At 42.4% G+C, this 21755-nt stretch overlaps 1 long non-coding RNA gene across 1 annotated transcript; it reads left to right on the plus strand.

Moving 5' to 3' along the window:
• The first annotated feature begins 2531 nt into the window (after positions 1-2531).
• Positions 2532-14611, plus strand: LOC140730237 (uncharacterized). The gene is made up of 4 exons (XR_012099545.1): positions 2532-2890; positions 8923-8989; positions 9881-9943; positions 10896-14611. It is a non-coding gene; the product is annotated as an uncharacterized lncRNA (long non-coding RNA).
• Positions 14612-21755: the final 7144 nt, after the last annotated feature.

Genomic DNA, 21755 nt, shown 5'->3' on the forward strand with positions numbered 1-21755 from the left:
GAGGTTTCACAGACTTTTGCTTGCAACTGTATATGTACCTAGATTATAATTTACTTTGAACTTTTAAACTTAATCTCCAACATCCTTTCCGCCAAATGACCTACCCATCTACAGAGCCTATGAAAAGTATTCAACCCCCCTTGGAAGTTTTCATGTTTTATTGTTTTAAATATTGAATCACAGTAGATTTAATTTGGCTTTTTTGACACTGATCAACAAAAATAGACTTTCATGTCAAAGTGAAAACAGATCTTTACAAAGTGATCTAAATTAATTACAAATATAAAACAGAAAAGATTTGATTGCGTAACTATTTACCCCTTCAATATGACACACCAAATCATCAGTGGTTCAACCAAGACTTCAAGAAGTTTATTTCTGATTTATCAAATCCACCTTATGTCATATGTATTCAGGAAACCTGGTTGTTACCACATTTAAGTTTTTCCTGGCAGGATTATATTGTATTTAGGTGTGATAGATTAGTTGGTAGAGGGGGTGGTGTTGCAAGTTTTATAAGGAAAGGAATAGGACATAGAGTTGTGGATGTAAATAAAGTATTGGAGGCACCTGTAGAAGTATTTGATTCAACAGGTAGGGGTATTAAAGCAGTAAATTTTTACAACCCTTGTGGAAAACTTTCAATTGATTTGTTGGAAAGCCTATGTAGCTCTAGCTCACTAAGGGTTATACTGTGTGGGGATTTTAACGCACAGAGTTCACTGTGGGGTTATTCACAGAATGATAGTAATGATTTGATCGTAGAAGAATTTTTAGGTATTTCACATCTTGTGTGCCTTAGTGATGGGAGGGGTACAAGATTTGATGTTCATTATTGTTCAAAAACTGCCATAGATTTAACTTTAGTTTCGAACATTCTGGCTGGAGTGAGTGAGTGGGATGTCATGGAGATGAAACATTGGGAAATGATCATTTTCCTGTATTAGCTTGGGCTTGGGTTTGTATAGGGGACAGGCCGCTTTTAGAATGTGGAATTTTGGTAAAGTAAATTGGCAGAAGTTTAAGGTTTTATGTGGTGAATGTTTGTCAGGGCTGAATGTTGAAGATTATGTGGATTTATGTAATGCAAGATTATGTTACATTATTCATCAAACTGTGATTCCTATTAAAAAGGGCAGTAATAGGAGAAAGGCTGTACCATGGTGGACTGAGGAGTGTGCAGAGGCAATTAGGGAGAGAAATAAGGCGTTTAGGAAAATTAACAAGTATCACTCTCCCAGTGACCTTATTAATTATAAAAGGGCACAGGCTGTGGTGAGGAAAGTGGTGAAGGCTGCGGAAAAGGCTTACTGGAGGTCATATTGTGATTGAATTGGAAGGGATATTAAAAGCTTTTTAAAAAATGGGGCTGGGGAAGATTTATAGGGATAATAGCATTCCCCATATTGATTAAAGAAGGTAATACGGTTGTTACTAAAACTGAGAAGTTACTGGCTTTGTCATTTAAGTACTTTGCTGCAATTCAGGCTATATGAAGGTTGTATGATTTTTTTGGAGTTTATTTGGAAGGTCTATGCAGGTAAGGGTAGGAACAGTATATTCAGGCTTCTATGAGATAGAGCAGAGGTGTCGAACTCAATTGCACATGGGGCCAAAACTCAAAGCACACTTTAGGTCGCGGGCCGAACAGGTTAAACATTTATTGAACACACTAAAACTAAACATTTTTTGAACATAAATATGAATAAAAACAGACAGGAATATTATTCCAGAAAAAATAAACTAAAACTTCAAATAACTTAAATATTTTGGTCTCCATAAAAATATCTCCTGTCAGTATTATACAAGTTAGAAATATGAGCATGCTGCAAAAAAACCCTGAAAATATAAATAAAATTTGTGCTTTTCAGCAAAAGTTAAAACAACAACAAATCAAAACACTCAGTTTTCTTTGCTCTTATGCCGTTTTGTCAGAGCTGGATGCTTGGCATCTTTTCTTGGCAATAAGTTCGTTTAGGTTTGGTGTAAGGTTCTGTGTTGTGGAGATTCTCAGGATGGACTGCAGGTGTTCATCAGTGAGACGACTCCTGTGTGATGTTTTGTTAATCTTCATCACTGAGAAAAGCTTCTCACACAGATATGTGCTACCAAACATGCACAAGGTTCGAGCCGCATGTAGACGGAGCTGAGGCATTGCTTCAGGAATGGAGCGAATAAACTGTACGGGCCCTGCAGTGTCGTACTTTGCCTTTAGTGACCCATTACACTGCAGCTCTATCAGCTCCATCTGAATCTGTACAGGTGCAGTTTCCACGTCGACGGCAAATGGGTTGCGAAGCAGCTCGACATTAATTTTTTGTGCTTCAAAGTCACCAAAGCGCCGTGCGAACTCAGTGCGAAGAATAGCGTTGTATACATCGACAGACGCTTGACGCGGGTATGTTCCCGGGTAGCCTATCGGCAGCTGTTGCGCTGCATTATGGGATCTGTAGTTTGTGTGTTATCAGCGCTTCATATCGCCGGGCCATTAATAATTAAAATAATAGATCTATCTAAAATGATCTCGCGGGCCTTGTGTTTGACACATATGAGATAGAGAATAGGACTCCACAAGGCAGTATTTGCAGCCCTTTATTGTTTAATATTATGATTACAGGTAATGATATTTTCTCCGAGATAGGCACTGGGGTGAGTAAATCATGTTTTGCAGATGATGGAGCTTTATGGATCAGGGGAAAAAATCAATTTAGGATGCAATTTAGGTTGAAAAGTGAGCAAATAGATGTGGTTTTAAGCTTTCAGAAGCTAAAACACAAGTTACACATTTTACAAGAATCAATAAACCACTTAATTTCAAACTATATAGTCAAAGTCTTGAAGAAGATTTCTTGGCATGTGGCTGGATAATAAGCTGACATGGAAGCACCATGTAAGTATAATAATTGATAAATGTAAAGGGGCATTAGATATCCCTGGGTGTCTATCTGGGTATTCTTGGGGTGCTGCGTGAAAATCTCTGTTAACCATCTTTATTTGTTTAACTAGATCTGTACTTGATTATGGCTGTGTGGCTTATGGATCAGCTTCATCTTCAAATTTAAATTGTTTGGATGTGATACAAACACAGGGTCTAAGACTGTGGTGTGGTAAGATTGTCCCTTTTTCAGCTTTACTGTTTGAAATGGGACAATTGCCCTTGCAGTTGTAGAGATTAAAGTTGTTGTTAACATACTGAACTGGATTAGTTTGAGGGACAGAGGGATGATCACTCTGTTAAAAGTGTGTTGGAAGACTGTTGGGAACATCACAAGAAAAGTGTTTTTCGTTTTGGGTGGCTGGGTTCTTATCACGCTAGGAATATGGGTTTGCTGGGTTACCCAACATGTCCCACTGTAGCTTTTTCAGTAACCCCACCATGTTTTTTTCCAATGGCTTTAGTTAATTTAGGTTGCATGATTTACTGAAGTCCAAGGATCCTGATATCCCTTAGTGTCTGTTGATTCATCAATATTTAAGGAAAATTATTGTGATATGTTAACCATTTTTACTGATGGATCTAAAGATAATTTAACAGGAAATATTGGTGTGGCTGTTTTTTTATGCCTGAATTACAGGTAACAATAAGGAAATGTCTTACTAACCATTTATTAGTATATACAGCAGAGCTGGTTGCCATCATCTTGTGCTCACGGTGGGTGGAGGGAATTTGTCCTTGCAAAGTTGTAATTTGTTCAGGTTCTTTTTTGGCTTTGACTAGTCTTAAAACAGGTCCTTCTAGCAATAGGTCAGATTTACTGCTGGAAGCTCTTCAAACTTTACTTCAGATTCAAAGCATTGGTCTTCATTTCTGCTTCTTATGGGTCCCTGCACATAGAGGTGCTGAAGGGAATGTGCGGGTTGATTGTTTGGCCAAAAAAGCTGCTAAAAATTCTGCTGTGGATATAGAACTTCCAGTTAGCAAATCAGAAGCTAAAGGGTTGGTGGGGTTAAGAATTGGGATTCTGGCAAGACTCATGCGATAATGGGCATAACGGGAGACACCTTTACAGAATACCTAAAACTGAAGGGAGTAAGACAAGAAGGAAAGGAATTATATTGACTCGATTCAGAATTGGGCATACTATGCTTAATTATTCCTTATATCTTGTTGGAAAATATCACTGTGGGGTATGTAGGTTTCTCAACATTCTGAAACAGTTGAACACATTATTTTACAATGTGAAGCATATAAGGTTGAAAGAAAGCAAATGCAGTCTGCACTGTTATCTTTGGGTGTTGACAGTTTTCATTCAAAAAGTTTAAGTTATAGAAGTGATTTTAATTTAATTCACAATATTGTCGTTCATTATTTACAATTGATAAGGCTCTTTGGGGTAATTTAGTTTTCATTCGATAAAGAATGAGTAGGGGTTTTATTTCCCAACTCTACACCACCAGTCCAGTTGGTGGCTGTAATGCACCTTTAAGTTGGACTACCAAACTCCATTAAAAGTCAGAGGAAGAAGGTGGTCCACCTGCTCGTGAGTCAGTATCCTGGCAAAAACTGAAGACAAAAGTACATTCCAAATAACTCTACGAAAAGGTTATCTCTCAGTGGGAGAATGTTTTGCAGATTGTAATCACAATTCTATCTCCTTTACCACTGAGAGATCTGACACCTGACCAGTTTCATTTCCCAATACGAGATCAAGTACAGCCTCTCCTCTTGTAGGCTTACCGACATATTGTGTCAAGAAACCTTCCTGAATGCACCTAACAAACTCCACCCCATCTAAACCCCTGGCTCTAGGAAAACCTCAAGGCATTCTACAAGTATGTGAATAGCAAGAGGGTAAGATGTGAGAGAATAGGACCAATCAAGTGTGACAGTGAACAAGTGTGTATGGAACCGAAGGAGATAGCAGAGGTTCTGAATGAATACTTCAGTATTCACTATGGAAAAGGATCTTGGCGATTGTAGGGATGACTTGCAGTGGGCTGAAAAGCTTGAGCATGTAGATATTAAGAAAGTATGTGTTGGAGCTTTTGGAAAGCATCAAGTTGGATAAGTCACTGAGACTGGATGAGATGTACCCCAGGCTTCTGTGCGAGGCGAGGGAGGAGATTGCTGAGCCTCTGGCGATGATCTTTACATCATCAAAGGGGATGGGAGAGGTTCCGGAGGATTGGAGGGTTGCGGTTGTTGTTCCCTTATTCAAGAAAGGAGTAGAGATAGTCCAAGAAATTATAGACCAGTGAGTCTTACTTCAGTGGTTGGTAAGTTGACGGAAAAGATCCTGAGAGGCAGGATTTATGAACATTTGGAGAGGCATAATATGATTAGGAATAGTCAGCATGGCTTTGTCAAGGGCAGATCATGCCTTAGGAGACTGAATTTTTTTTGAGGATGTGACGAAACATATTGATGAAAATAGAGCAGTAGATGTAGTGTATATGGATTTCAGCAAGGCATTTGATAAGGTACCCCATGCATAGCTTATTGAGAAAGTAAGGAGGCACTGGATCCAAGGGGAGATTGCTTTGTGGATCCAGAATTGACTTGCCCACAGAAGGCAAAGAGTGGTTGTAGACGGGCCATATTCTGCATGGATGTCGCTGACCAGTGGTGTGTCTCAGGGATTGGTTCTGGGACCCCTTCTCTTCGTGACTTTTATAAATGACCTGGATGAGGAAATAGAGGTATGGGTTAGTAAGTTTGCTGATGACACAAAGGTTGGGGGTGTTGTGGATAGTGCAGAGGGCAGTCAGAGGTTATAGCAGGGCATCTATAGGATGCAAAACTGGGCTGAGAAGTGGCAGATGGAGTTTAAGCCAGATAAGTGTGAGGTGGTTCATTTTGGTAGGTCAAATATGATGGCAGAGTATAGTATTAATGGTATGACTCTTGGCAGTGTGGAGGATCAGAGGGATCTTGGGGTCTGAGTCTGTAGGACACTCAAAGCTGCTGTGCAGGTTGACTCTGTGGTTAAGAAGGCATACGGTACATCAATCGTGGGATTGAGTTTAGGAGCCGAGAGGTAATGTTGCAGCTATACAGGACCCTGGTCAGTACCCCACTTGGAGTACTGTGCTCATTTCTGGTCGCCTCACTATAGGAAGGATGTGGAAACCATAGAAAGGGTGCAGAAGAAATTTACAAGGATGTTGCCTGGATTGGGGAGCATGCCTTATGAGAATAGGTTGAATGTACTTGGCCTTTTCTCCTTGGAGCAGCGGAGGATGAGAGGCAACCTGCTAAAGGTTTATAAGATGATGAGAGGCATTGATTGTGTGGATAGTCAGAGGCTCTTTCTCAGGGCTGAAATGGCTAACACAAGAGGGCACAGTTTTAAGGTGCTTGGAAGTAGGTACAGAGGAGATGTTAGGGGTAAGTTTTTTTCCGCAGAGAGTGGTGAGTGCGTGGAATGGGCTGCCAGCAACGGTGGTGGAGGCGGATACAATATGATCTTTTAAGAGACTCCTGGATAGGTACATGGGGCTTAGAAAAATAGAGGGCTATGGGTAACGCTAGGTTATTTCTAAAGTACGTACGTGTCCAGCACAGTTTTGTGGGCTGAAGGGCCTGTATTGTGCTGTAGGTTTTCTATGTTTCTACGAAAGTTTTTTTCTGTTGATTAGTGACAAAAAACCTTAATTAAATCCACTGTGATTCAATGAAGAATAAAACATGAAAACTTCCAAGGGGCACTGTATCTATCTACTAATTATTCATTCATTTACTATCTGTCTACTGTATCTACTCATTTTGGAGAAGGCCTTCCGATGGTTGATGTCGAACACTGATGTTGCATCCTAGCTGTTTACGTGATACACAAGCTGGGGCAGTACCATATGGAGAGCGAGCTGCTGCTTATGTAGCAACCTCCCCCTCTCCATACAGCTGCTAAATAGAAATTAACAGCACAGACAGATACGGTTTGGTACCAGCAGTGTTGCAGGAGTTTCCAGTCAGCATTGAACTCAATGTAGGGCTGCCTGAGTGACTCCAGCTCCAAATTTTTCCTTCGGAGTTTACTCCCAAAGCCTTCCCCATGAGTGGGGAATGGAGGTTTGAGATCAGAATTTTCCTTCTAGAAGAGCTGATAAGCCCCTGGAGGAATCTGCCTGTGCCCCTTCTCCTGTCAGTAGAAACTGTTCCATTGGGCTTAGTAGCTAAGCCACACATGAAGACCAAGAGCTGGACTAGGTTGCTAATTGAGATGCACGCCATTGGGATTATTTAATAGGCAGTTGGAGTTTATCCCCTTTATTACAACCTATCTACTTATTTGATTAATTATCCTATTAATCTTTTTAATTGGCCATTAATTCATTCATTTATCGCATACAGTGAAATGCATCGCTTGTGTTAACCAACACATACCGGGGCCAACATAACATGTCCACAATGTTGAGCAGAACAACACACCGCCAAAAACAGAACAATAACTTCCCCACCATCACCCCCACCCACAATACCCTGAATTCCATCACCCACAGGGCATTTTGAGACCAGTGGTCAGGTGGTGTAGTTTAATCCTATTGACTGACAATTAATCTGGGAGAGTTTCTCACTTCTCCTCGCATTATGAAAACTTCGCTGCCTCACTGAGAGATCAGAGACCAGACTTTAAACCATCAGCTTAAGGAATAATTCATTGCCATGGACAGTTATGGAGACCAGGTCACTGGGTATGTTTAAAGCAGAAGTTGATAAATTTTTGATTAGTAAGGGCATCAAAGACAATGGGGACAATGCAGAGGGGGTTGAGAGGCATAATAAATCAGCCATGATGGAATGGCAGAGAGGACTCGATAGGCTGAACAGCCTTATTCTACTCCTATGTCTTGTGGTCTTACAGGATACCCTCAGTCCACACTGGAGTGTCTGGGGTGAGATTCAAAGCATCCACACCTGGGCTCAGATACAAACACGAGGGCTTCAGCAATGAGCCTGACTAACAAGAGATGGGTGAGGAGAACTTGCTTCCCTGAGAATGGAAATGGAGTTTGTATCTGTACAAATCTCAATTCCTGCTCAAAATAAGACCAGAATCAGGCCACTCTGTCCATCGAGTCTACTCTGCTATTCCATAATGCTGATTTATTGTCCCTTTCAACCCCATTCTCCTGCGTTCTCCCTGTAACCTTTGACGCCCTGATTAATCAAGAACTTATCAACCTCATTTAAATATGACTTGGCCTCTACAGCAATCTGTAGCAATGAATTCCATCTCCAAAGAATTTCAATGCGAGTAATTCCAAAGAAATTCCTTCTCCTCTCTGTTCTAAAGGGATGTCCCTCTATTCTAAGGCTGTGTCCTCTTGTCCTAGACTCTCCCACTATAGGAAACATCCTTTTCATATCCACCTAAGGTCCACTCAGCTCTATCATATTCCTCCTTCTCCAGCCCTTTATCTTACCAATGCACCTGGTTTCACCTTTCTCCTTCTAGCTATCCTCCTCTTTCCCCCACCCCCACCTTTTTTTATTCTGGGGTTTTCCCTTTATTTCTGAAGAAGGGTCTTGGCCCGAAACATCGACTGTTTATTCATTTCCATAGATACTGCCTGACCTGCTGAGTTCCTCCAGCATTATATGTGTGTTTCCAATGTTCAATAAGCTTAAATGAGATTCCCCCTTATTCTTCTAAACTCCAGTGAATACATGCTCAGAGCCATCAAACACTCATACATTAACCCAAGGTTAAAGTTTCATTCCTGGGATCATTCCCATGAACTTCCTCTGGACCTCCCTAATACCAGCACATCTTTTCTTAGATATGGGTCCCAAAACTGCTCTCAATATTCCGGCATCCTCGGACTATGTGGGTCATTCAAGCAAAACAATGCCTTTCACTGTTTGTTCCGACAATGTTGCAAATAAAGCTAATCTCTAAACAATGTTGTTTGACCAATGCCTGACCAAAACATTAACACTCTCCTGTTTCTTTCCCAACCTAATGCTCCGTCCCACCAAAGACAGCTGGGTCTCCGTCAAAGGGTAAGCTGACTGCCGCAGCCCAAGCCGTCATGGGCATCAGAGAAGGTGAGGAATCCCCTGAGGATGTACTGTACGAGGTCTGATCAATGAGTAATCCTTGATTAATTGGTGACTGTGGTTAGTCGCTGGGTCTTTTGGTTGTTCAAGCTCTCCTTTTGCAGTTGCTGTTTGTACACCAGTGGAGATCTTTCTCGAGTAGCACACTTCCCTCTTGAACAGATTTCCTCCGGGAATATCTATTGAGTGTTCAGAAGTCATGTTGAATTTCTTCAGGTTGATTTTAATGTTATCTTTAAAGTATTTCCTTTGCCCACCAGGGGCTCACTGACCGATCTTCAACTGGGAGTAAATGATCTGTTTAGGGTGACATAAGTTAGGCATCCAGAAGACATGACATAGATAAGTTGGAAAGTTGGGGGGAGGAGTGGCAGAGGTTGATGCATCAGGGTCTTTTAAGAGACCTTTAGTTAGGCTCATGAATGTAAGGGAAATGGAAGGACATTGTGTAGGCCGAAGAGATTAGTTTAGTTGGCCATTTAATTGGTTCAGCTCAACACTGTGGGCTGAAGGGCATGTTCCTGTGCGGTACTGTTTGATGTTTTATATTCAGAAGGGAATTAGGATCTGGAACTTAACACTTGGAGGGATGGTGGAAACAGGGACTCTCATAATATACAACATGCCCAGGCACTAGGCAGAGAGGCCTTTCAGCCTAAAATGGGTAAATTGGATCAGGACACACAAGTACAGTGGGCAGTATGGACACAATGGGCCAAATTGCCTGTATAACTCGAGGAACACCCCATGATGGAGCAAGGTGATGGGGGAGATGGAATGTAGACACTGATGGTCACATCACTTGTTTTTTTTTTGCTGTCCTGCCCTCGTTTGTCACCTGGCTTCACTCTCTCGACTCTTCCATTCCATTGGTCCAAGATGATGCATCCACCAGCCGAATGCACTGAGAACGGACGGCAGGGGTCAACCTTCAGCACAGTAGTAAGTATGCAAAGTGGTCTCTTTGGTTCAAGTGGGGGTGTATTCCAGAGCAGTTTTGAGTATGAGTGGGTCTCCTGGTGTCGGGGTATGCATGGACTGGGGCATAGTGATTACATGAGCAGTCTCCTGCTGCCAGTGTTGGGTTGTGGAGCAGGGCTGTAGTGAGCACACAAGAGTCTCCTGGTGTCTGGGTGGGGACACAGACTGAGTTAGTGGTGACAGGATAGGGGCACAGACCAAGGCAATAATGAGTAACGAGCAGGTCTCCTGCTGTCTGGATGGGACCACAGTCAGAGACTTTAGTGAGTACACAAGATGGTCTCCTGTTGTTGGGGTTGGTACTGGAGTGGTGACACTGACCGGGGCAATAGTGAGGTGGTTTCCAGCATTTGAGGTGGGACACAAATCAGGCATCATCGAGTACGTGACAGTGTCTCCTGGTGCAGGGTTGGGAGCGGGTCAGTGAGAGCACAAGCTGATCTCATGGTGTTGGGTGGGTCGCAATACGAGACTATAGTGAATTAACAAGGTGGTCTCTTGGTGTCTGGGTTTGGACACAGACTGGGGTCTGTAGTGAGTATGCGAGGAGTTCTCATAGCGTCTGGGTTTAGACACAGACCAGGATATGTAGTGAGTAGGATGATCTCCTGGTGTTGGGTTGGGACACAAACCAGGGTCTGTAGTGAGTACGGTGGTCTCCTGGTGTCAGGGTGCGGGCACAGACTACGAGAGTATTGATTACATTAGATCTCTCTCTCTGTCTCTGTCTCAAATGCTTTCTTTCTCACGTTTTCCAGGACACAGAACATTACAGCACAGTACAGGGCCTTGAGCCCACAATGTTGTGCTGACCATTTCCTCCCACATAGCCTCCATCTCCCTCTCACTCTCTGATATTTACATTACCATGAGACAGTGAGTCACTGACCTTCCCCTCTCTGATCTTTTCCAGCTCCCGATATGGCCGGATGTAAGAGAGAGGCTGTGGAGTCCAGAGCCTCATGAAGCAGCAGTTTTGCCCAGACAGCGGAGGAGTTCAGCGGGGTATCACCAGCTGGTTACACCAACATCTACTCAACTCCCCACACTAGCACCCTCCCCAAACTGCAGTAAACATCGACTTATTTCCCTGTGTTTTATTTGAAAAGGGAGAGGAAGTGGGGAGTGGAGCTCTCAGTGAGGTGGGTATGTGCCAGACTCATTTTCAACAAGGCCACTTGTCTGTGTGAGAGCACGGGTACACACACTGTGTCTATACGTGTGACCATGTGTCAATGGGTCTGAGTTCAGGAGGACCCACTGTGGAAGAATTATTGGCTGTAGTGTGGATGCCACCGACACCAACACCTCCCTCCATACCTTGCCTGGGAACAAACTGCTTGCTTCAGTGTCCTTCACTGGACCGACCACAGCTCCAGAGATCGCAGTGGTCACCCCAGTCCACGCCACTGCTCTGAAACATCACCGTGAATGTGTTATCACCAAAACAGTGTGTGTATGCTCTCACACACTCATTCTGTCTCACTCCCTTGCAGTCACACTGTCTTTTGCACGGTCCCTCTCTCGCATTTGGCCGTCTCTTGCAATTGGCCTCTCCCTCACTCTCACGCCCTCTCGACTCGAGACCTCTCTCTTTCTCACTCAAGACTCTTTCACATTTGGCTTCTCGCACACTTATGTAGTCTCTCACTTTCTTACACACTTTTTCTCAGTTTTTCTCTCTGTCACATATTTTTCTGTCTCTCGTTCTCAGTCCCTCTACCTCTCTCACAGTCAGTCAGATATGAACATCTGCACACATGCTTAAAGACGTAACACTAATCTGTGCACATGCTCACAGATGTGCATGAGTACAAACACATGGATACAGAAGCAGATGAATATGTACACACGTTCATCATGCCTCAGCCACTTAAGACCATAAGGCTAAGACATAGAAGCAAAATTAGGCCATTTGGCCCATGAAGTCTGTTCCACCATTCAATTACAGCAAATCCTTTTTTCCCTTCCTCAGCCCCACTCCCCATAACCTTTGATGCTGTGGCCAATCAAGAACCTATCAACCTCTGCCTTAACGGCTTGGCCTCCACAAATTCGCCATCTTCTGGCTAAAGAAATTTCTCTGCATCTGTTTTAAATGGACACCCTTCTATCCTGAGGCTGTGTCCTCTCGTCCTAGACTCCCCCACCATGGGAAACATCCTTTCCACATATACTGCCTAGGCCTTTTAACATTCAGAAGGTTTCAATAAGATCCACTCTCATTCTTCTAAATTCCAATGAGTACAGATCCAGAGCTGTCAAATGTTCCATGTATAACACTTTCATTCTTTAAATCATCTTTGTGAACTTTCTCTGAACCCTAATGCCAGCACATCCTTTCTTAGATAAGAAGCCAAAAATCATTCAAAACACTAAAGGTGAGGCCTCGCCAGTGCCTTATAAAGCCTCAACATCACATCCCTGCTCTTATATTCTAGACCTCTTGAAATTAATGCTTACATTGAATTGGCCTTCCTCGCTGACTCAACCTGCAAATTAATCTTGAGGGTATTCTGCTCAAAGACTCCAAAGTCCCTTTGCATCTCAGATTTTTGGATTTTCTCCGTTTAGAGTCTGCACATTTACTTCTTCTACCAAAGTGCATGACCATGCATTTTACAACATTGTATTTCATTTGCCATTTTCTTACCCATTCTTCTAATCTGTCTAAGTCCTTCTGCAGACTTTCTGTTTATTTACACTACTTGCCCCTCCACCAATCTTTGTATCATCTGCAAACTTGGCAACAAAATTTTAAATCATTGATATACAGCATAAAAAGAAGTGGTCCCAACACCGACCCCTGTGGAACACCACTAGTCACTGGCAGCCAGCCATAAAAGAATCCTTTTATTCCCACTTGTTGCCTCCTACCAGCTCTACCCATGCTAATAACTTTCCTGTAATATCATGGGCTGTTAACTTGGTAAGCAGCCTCATGCGTGGTACCTTGTCAAAGGCATTCTGAGAATCCAAATATACAACATCCACTACATCCCCTTTATCTATCCTACCTTTAAGCTCCTCAAAGAACTCCAACAGATTCATCAGGCAAGATTTTCCTTTAAAGAAAACATGCTATCTTTTTCCCATGTCACCAAGTACTCCATAACCTCAGCCTGAACAACTGAGTCCAACATCTTCCCAACCACTAACGTCAGGCTAACTGGTCTATAATTTCCTTTCTGCTGCCTCCCTCCTTTCTTAGAGTGGAGTGACATTTGCAATTTTCCAGTCCACTGGAAGCATGCCATGCACTTGTTCAAGATCATGATTGGGGTTTTTTTTCGATGTGTAAAACTAATCAAATATAGAGACAGTACACTGTTAAAGGCAAGATCCTTGACAGTGTTGATGAACAGAGGGATCTTGGGGTCAAAGTTCATTGCTTCCTGAAAGTGGCTAGGTAGGTTGATAGGATGGTTAAGACGACCATATGCATGCTCGTCTTTACTCGTCAAGGCATTGAGTTCAAAAGTCAGGAAGTTATATTGCAGTCTAAAACTCTAGTTAGACCGCATCTGGAGTATTGCATACAGTTCTGGTTGTCACATTTTAGGAAGGATGTTGAGGCTTTGTAGAGGATGCAGAAGTTTACCAGGATACTATCTGGTTTACAGAGCATGTACGAGAGGTTGGATAAATTTGGTTGTTTTCTTTGAAGCAGTGGATGCTGAAGGGAGTCGTGATAGAGATAAGATTATGAGAACAAGTATCTTGTTACCAGAGTTGAAATGTCTAATACAAGAGGGCATTTAAGGTGAGAGGCGTAATTTCAAAGATTTTTTTTTAATACACACAGTGGTGGTAGAGGTAAAAAAATTAGGGATTTTTACGAGATATTTCAATAGGCACATTGAATGTGAGGAAAATGGACATAGAGCAGGCAGAGGGGATTAGTTGGCAATTTGATTACTAATTTAATTGCTTCAGCACAATATTGTGGGCTGAAGGGCCTGTTCCTGTGCTGTACTTTGTTCAATGTTCTCTTCCCAAAAATAGAGGCTTTTCTTCCGATTATAAAATGTAGAATAGTAAAGCAGAGGAACAGGCCCTTAGGCCCACAATGTTCTGTCAAACCAATTAACTTACTAATCAAGTAAATGTCTTCTACCTGCTCAATATCCATATTTCCATTTCCTGCAATTCATAAATTATTAATAAATCTGCAGTGAATTCCAAATTGCAGCATAAAGCACTCTCTCCTTGTCACCCCGTTTTTTTTGCAGTGTGTCAAGCTGCAAGAGAAAGTGGTTGAGGCAGGTACAACAACAGCATAAAATCAGAATATGGGTAGGAAATGTTTAGAGGCATTGAGTGCAAATGATTTCATCCTGATCCATCACCCAGGACAGGCCCTCTTCTCATTGCTATCATCTGGTGAAGGTCCAGGAGCCTGAAGACACACAGTCAAACATTCTGGGAACAGCATCTTCCCCTCTGCCATCAGGTTTCTGATTGGACATTGAACCATGTACACTACCTCTATTTTGTTCCTTTTTTTACACTAATTTAATTTATATATTTGTTGTAATTTACAGTTGTGTTTTGCAATGTACTGCTGTAAAGCAATAAATGCTGGAGATATTAAACCTAATTCTGATCGTTACCTGCACTGCACTTACTCTGTAGCCGTAGCAACATAGAAGGCGATGAGCTCAAAGCCTTCCATCTGCGCTTTCATAGGGAGAATATAACTACAGCTGTGAAGATCCCTGCTGCACCCAGTGACACTGTGGTCTCTGTCTCAGAGGCCGATGTTAAGCTGTCTTTAAAGGTGAACCCTCGCAAGTTGGTAGGTTCCGATGGAGTACCTGGTACGGCTCTGAAAACTTGTGCCAATCAACTGGCAGGAGTATTCAAGGACATTTTCAACCTCTCACTGCCATGGGTGGAAGTTCCCACTTGCTTCAAAAAGGCAACAATTATACCAGTGCACAAGAAGAATGTGAGCTGCCTTAATGACTATCACCTGGTAGCACTCACATCTACAGTGATGAAATGCTTTGAGAGGTTGGTCATGGCTAGAATCAACTCCTGTCTCAGCAAGGACCTGGACCCACTGCAATTTTCCTGTTGCCACAGTAGGTCAACAGCAGACACAATCTCAATGGCTCTTCACATGGTCTTAGACCATCTGGATAATACAAACACCTATATCAAGATGTTCATCAACTATAGCTCAGCATTTAATACCATCGTTCCCTCAATCCTGATTGAGAAGTTACAGAACTTGGGCCTCTGTACCTCCCCCTGCAATTGGATCCTCAACTTCCTAACAGGAATACCAGTCTTGTGCAGATTGGTGATACTATCTCCTCCTTGCTACGACCAACATTGGTGCACCTCAGGGGTGTGTGCTTAGCCTATACTCCATGACTGTGTTACTAGGCATAGCTCAAATACCATCTATAAATTTGTTGATGATACAACCATTATTGGTTGAATCTCAGATGGAGACGAGAGGGTGTACAGGAGCGAGATATGCCTACTAGTGAAGTGGTGTCACAGCAACAACCTTGAACGTAATTGCACTCAGCATCAGAAAGATGGAAGAGCTGATTGTGGACTTCAGGAAGGGTAAGACACAGGAACACATACCAATCCTCAGAAGGATCAGAAGTGGAGAGTGTGAGCAGTTTCAAGTTTTTGGGATGTCAAGATCTTTGAGGATCTAACCTGGTCCCAACATATCGATGCAGTTACAAAGGCGGCAAGCCAAAGGCTATATTTCATTAGGAGTTTGAAGAGATTTGGCATGTCAACAAAAACACTCAAACTTCTATAGATGTACCATAGAGAGTATTCTGACAGGCTGCATCACTGTCTGGTATTGGTGAGGGGAGGGGGGGGTGTTACTGCACAGGACCGAAAGCAGCTGCAGAGGGTGGTAAATTTAGTCGGCTCCATCTTGGGTACTAGCCTACAAAGTACCCAGTACAAAGGAGCGGTGTCTCAGAAAGGCAGCATCCATTATTAAGGACCCCCAGCACCCAGGGCATGCCCTTTTCTCACTGTTACCATCAGGTAGGAGGTATAGAAGCCTGAAAGCACACACTCAATGTTTCAGGAATAGCTCCTTCTCCTCCGTCATCAGATTTCTGAATGGACACTGAACCCAGGTACGCTACCTTTTTTTTGCTTTCTTTTGCACTACTTATTTATAGTTCTTTTTGCAATTTAGTTTATTATGTATTACAATGTACTGCTACCATAAAACACACAATTTCACAACATGTGCCAGTGAATTTAAACCATATTCTAATTCTGAATGGTCAGTCTTTTCCCCAGGATAGGGGAGATAACTATAGGTCACAGGTTTTGAGTGAAAGAGAAAGATTGCAGGGAAATGTTTCCCCACAGAGGGTGGTGGGTATATGGAACGAGCTGCCATAGGAAGCAGCTGAGGCAGCTACGATTACAAAGTTTAAGACACTTGCACATGTCCATAGATACTAAAGGTTTAGAGGAATATGGGCCAAACTCAGACAAATGGGATTGGCTCAGGTAGGTAGCTGGATGGCTAGCAGTAGGCAAGACAAATGCTGTTAATATTAATTACAAGAGGACTAGAATATAAAAGCAGGGATGTAATGCCGAGGCTTTTCAGGCATTGGTCAGACCTCACTTGGAGTATATTTGAAGCAGAGACATCTGGAGTATCATGAGCAGTTTTGAGCCCCTTATCTAAGAAAAGATGTGCTGGCACTGGAGGGGGTCCAGAGGAGGTTCATGAGAATACCACGAATATAAGGGTTAACATATGAGAGGCATTTGACCTAGACTAGCTGGAGGTTAGAAGAATGAGGGAAGATCTCATTGAAACCTATTGAATATTGAAAAGTCTAGATAAAGTGGACATGGAGGGAATCATTACTATAGTGGTGGTGGTGAATCTGGAATTGATTGCCACCGACAGCTGTGGAAGACAAGTCATTGGGAGTATATAAAACAGAGGTTGATGGGTTCCTGATTGGTTGGGGCATCAAAGGCTATGGGGAGAAGGCAGGAGAATGGGGTTGAGAGAGAAAATAAATCAGGCATGATGGAATGGAAGGACTCACTGAGCCAAAGACCTACTTCTGCTCTATGTTTTATGGACAAATTGGGTCATCGGAAGGAGCTGTTCCTGTGTTATACAATTCTACAATTTTATTCCAGTTCTGACTTGTGTTCCTACAGATATTTAGCATCGAATATGGATGTGCTTTTCATTCTCTACAACACAAAGCTGTAAGCACCAGGAATCACTCATCATTCACCCCTTGTCGTAGTGAATGTTAATAAATGCCTCTGTTACCACAAAGTACATCAAATCTCCTCTGTTTTATGTTCTAAGAAATACAAAGTCCTGTCCTACCTTTCCTTATAACTCAGGTCCACGAGACCTGGCCACGTCCTTGTATATTTTCTCTGCACACTTTTCAACATCTTTCCTGTAGGTAAACTGCACACAATAATCCAAATTGGGCCTCACCAATATCTCATACAACTTCAATAACATCCCATCTCCTGTACTTATTACATTGATTTATGAAGGCCGATGTGCCACAAGCTTTCCTTATGACCCTATCTACCTGTGACACCACTTACAGCAAATTATGGATCTGTATTCCCAGATCCCTTTGTTCTACCACACTCTTCCACACTGTTCATTGTGTAAGACCTACCCTGGTTGGTTCTACTGAATTGGAAAACCTCGCACTTGTCTGCATAAAATTCCATATGCCATTTTTCAGATCATTTTTCCAGCTGATGCAGATCCCTCTGCAAGCCATGATGGTCCTCCTCACTGTCCACTGCACCTCCAGTCTTGGCGTCATCCACAAATTTGCTGATCCAGTTAACAACATTATCATCCGGATCATTAATATAGATGACAAACAACAAAGAATGCAGCACACCACTAGTCACAGGCCTCCAATCAGAAGGGCAACCTTCCAATGCCATTCTCTGGCTTCTCCCACAAAGCCAATCCAATCTAATCCAGAATGCTGAGCCACTGAACCTTCTTGATCAGCCTCCCATGTTTGTTGAATGCCTTACTAAAGTCCATGGAGACAACATCCACTACCTTTCCTTCATCTACTTTCCTGGTAACTTCCTCATGGTTGGGCATGACCTTCATCTACTTTCCTGGTAACTTTCTCATGGTTAGACATGACCTTCTACACACAAAGCCATGCTACTATCCTTAATTAGTCCATTTTATCCAAATACTTGTATATCTGGTCCAATAACTTAACCACAACTGATGTCAGATTCACAGGCCTACAATTTCCAGGTTTATGTTTACAGCCTTTTTTAAATAATGGAACAACATTGGTTATCCTCCAATCCACTGGTACCTCTCCTGTCAATAAGGATGATTTAAATATCTCTGCAAGAGCCCCGTCAATTTCTGCACTTGCCTCCCATAGGGTCCGAGGGAATACCTTGTCAGGCCCTGGGGACTTATCCACCATGATTTGCCTCAGGACAGTAAACACTTTCTCTTCTGTAATCTGTACAGGATCCGTAAAATTGATGCCACTTTGCCTCACTTCTATAGACTCTGTGTCCATCTCCCAGGTAAATACGGATACAAAGAATGTACTTAAGATCTCCCCATCTGTTTTAGTTCCACACATGGATTATAATTCTGTCTTCCAGAGGACCAATTTTGTTCCTTGTGTTCCTTTTGCTCTTAACATACCTGTAGGATCCACCTTCGTCTAGAGCAACTTCATGTTTCCTTTTAGCTGTCATGATCTTTCTTAAGTGTTCCTTTGTATTTCTTGTACTCCACAAGCACCTCATATACCTGTATATCCAGCTAGGCACCTCCTTTTTTTCCCTCTTAACCATGGCCTCGATATCTCGTGAAAACCACAGTTCCATACCTTCACAGTTCTTTACCTTCTATTCTGCCAGGTATATACAAGCTTTGAACTCTCAAAATTTCACTTTTGACGGTCTCCCACACATTTGCCAGAAAACAGCCTGTCCCAATCCACACTTACCGAATCCTTTGATACTATTAAAATTGACCTTACTCCAATTTAGAATCTCAACCCACAGACCAGACCCATCTCTTTGCACACTTACTTTGAATCTCATGGCATTGTAGATGAAAAGCCTTCCCCTATACAAACGTCTGTCGCCTACCCTGTCTCATTCCCCAGTAGCAGATCCAGTGTGTTGGCCTTCATTAGTTGAAGGACAGAGTTCAACAGTAATGTTGCAACACTAGTTAAGAGTATATCTGGAGTTCTGGTTTCCTTATTATAGGAAGGACATAGAAGCTGTAGAGAGGGTGCAGAGATTTATCGGGATGCTGCCTGGAATCGAGAGCATGTTTATGAGGATAGGTTAAGTGAGCTAATGCTTTTCTTTTCGGAGCAAAGGACTATGAGAGGTGACTTGATTTGAGATGTACAAGATGATAAGAGACACGGAGAGCAGATAGGCAAAGATGTTTTTCCAGGGCGGAAATGGTTAATACATTTCAAAACGATAGGAGGAAAGTCTAGGTCGGAGTGTTAGAGATAGGTTTGTTTGTCTTTTTTATATACAGAGAATGGTGGGTGAGTAGAACACCCTGCCATGGATGGTGGTAGATTCAGACACATTACAGACATTTAAGAGCCTCTTAGACTGGCACATGGAGGGCCATGTGGGCGGGAAGGGTTAGATTGATCTTGGACTAGGTTAAAAAGTCGGCACATCGTTGGTCTGTACTGTACAGTGCTGTAATATTTATTGTTCTATGTTTAAGGAGTATTGTGGTTCTGATGCTTTCAATAAAATCCCACAATGTATGGCATGCATTTATACTGATCATGCCTCTAACACCCCCCACAATATCTCCCTTAAACATCATGGCTTCCTCTGGGATTTCACTTCCTTGCAGAAATGAAATGTGGTTCTGTGTTATCAGAGGACTATCACACTAACCTACTGAATATCGAGAGGCCTTGATAGAGTGGATGGGGAGAGGATGCTTTCTGTTTCCTGTAGTGGGGAGTCTAGATCCAGGGAGCACAGTCTCAGAGTAGAAGGACATCCATTTAGAACAGAGGTGAGGAGGAATTTCTTTAACCACAAGGTGGTGAATCTATGGAATTCATTGCCACAGATGGCTGTGAAGGCTAAATTATTGGATATATTTAAAGCAGAGTTGACAGAGTCAGGGTGTCAAAGGATACGGGGAGAAGACAGGAAAATGGGGTAGGCGGGAAATAAATCAGCCATGATGGAATGGCAGAGCAGACCCAGTGGGCTGGGTGGCCCAATTCTGCCATGTCTTAAGGTCTAGAAACAGGCTTAAAATAATTACACAAGTCTCCTTTAAAAAATTCTAATCAGATTTCTGAGCTTTCCTGAATGTGCATTTACTGAAAGCATGAAGAAAATTTTAAACACAAGATTGCAAGTGAAATTGGAAAGATTGGATGGAAAACTCCAAACAAAATTAAATCTTTCAAATGTCTTCCGGGAAACTGAATTTAAGACAAGTTAATGTAACTGTATGTTGCTAATGGAGTACACAGTTTGTCTATTTCAATGTGAAAATGTTATTGATTATAGGTAGAGCATTAAAAATGATAAGAATAATTTCTGGAGCTCATACAATTGAACAAGAAAGCATTGTAAATTCAGGATATAGCTTATGTGGGTAAAAGTATAATTCTTTTATACGACAAGCTGGACCTTGACTTCACAATCTACCTCATTATGACCCGTGCCTGCACTTTAAAATGCCTTTATTTATCACACGTACATCAAAACATACAACGACCAACACAGTCAGAGGATGTGCTGGGGTCGGCATGCTGGAACTTACTAACCCTAACCCATGTTGTTGGAATGTGGGAAGAAATTGGAGCCCCCAGAACTGAAGCGGGTTGTTGACAGTGGCGGTACACTAACGCTATGCTATCACACCGCACAAATGTTACAGTTACACATTCTTTGTAGCTGCTACACTTTATTCTGCATTGTTACTGTTTTCCCTTGTACTACCTCACTGTACTTTCTAACGATCTGATCTGTATGGATGGCGGTGTTCCTACAACTTTTGCACAGTATTGTGGTAATTTTATGTATTGCAGCCACAAAACATATTTCATGATCTATGTGAGTGACAATAAATCTAATTCTGATATGTATGGGTCTCTACTGTGGACTGAGAGTGGGAAGGGGGCAGGGAGAGAGGAATCATGGTTGGGAAAAACAAGGGAGAGGGGAGGGAGCAGGAAGCATCAGAGAGACATTCTGTAATGATCAATAAACCAATTGTTTGGAATCAGATGACCTTGCCCGGTGTCTCAGGGCTGGCTGTGTCTACACCTGCACCCCCCCCCCCCCACACCCCTAGTACTCCTCTGCCACCTACCCACACCCCTCCCATGGCACTCCAACCTTGCCATTTCCAATATCCTTTGCTCCCGCAGATTTACAAACTCACTCTCTGCTTCATGTTGACAAATACAGTACTGTGCATAAGCCTTAGGGATCCTAACTATATAATTCTAAGCCTAAGACTTTTGCACTCTACCTTGGGGCATTTAACAATAAACAAATTTACTTATATTTAAGTCCTAACTAGATACAACCTTTTAACATCAAGATAAATCTAGTATCAAATTAAATTTAGAGGAAGTTTCTGTACAATCTTTCCAACTAGTCTCACTCTCCCACCCCTCGTCATCTTTTCCCACTACCCCTGCCACATATTTAGCCACCTCCTCCCCCTTTTGAAAGTTCCCACCATTCAAAAACACCAATG

The sequence above is a fragment of the Hemitrygon akajei genome, chromosome 7 (genome assembly GCF_048418815.1).
Source record: "Hemitrygon akajei chromosome 7, sHemAka1.3, whole genome shotgun sequence".
In the NCBI taxonomy this organism is placed as follows: Eukaryota; Metazoa; Chordata; class Chondrichthyes; order Myliobatiformes; family Dasyatidae; genus Hemitrygon; species Hemitrygon akajei.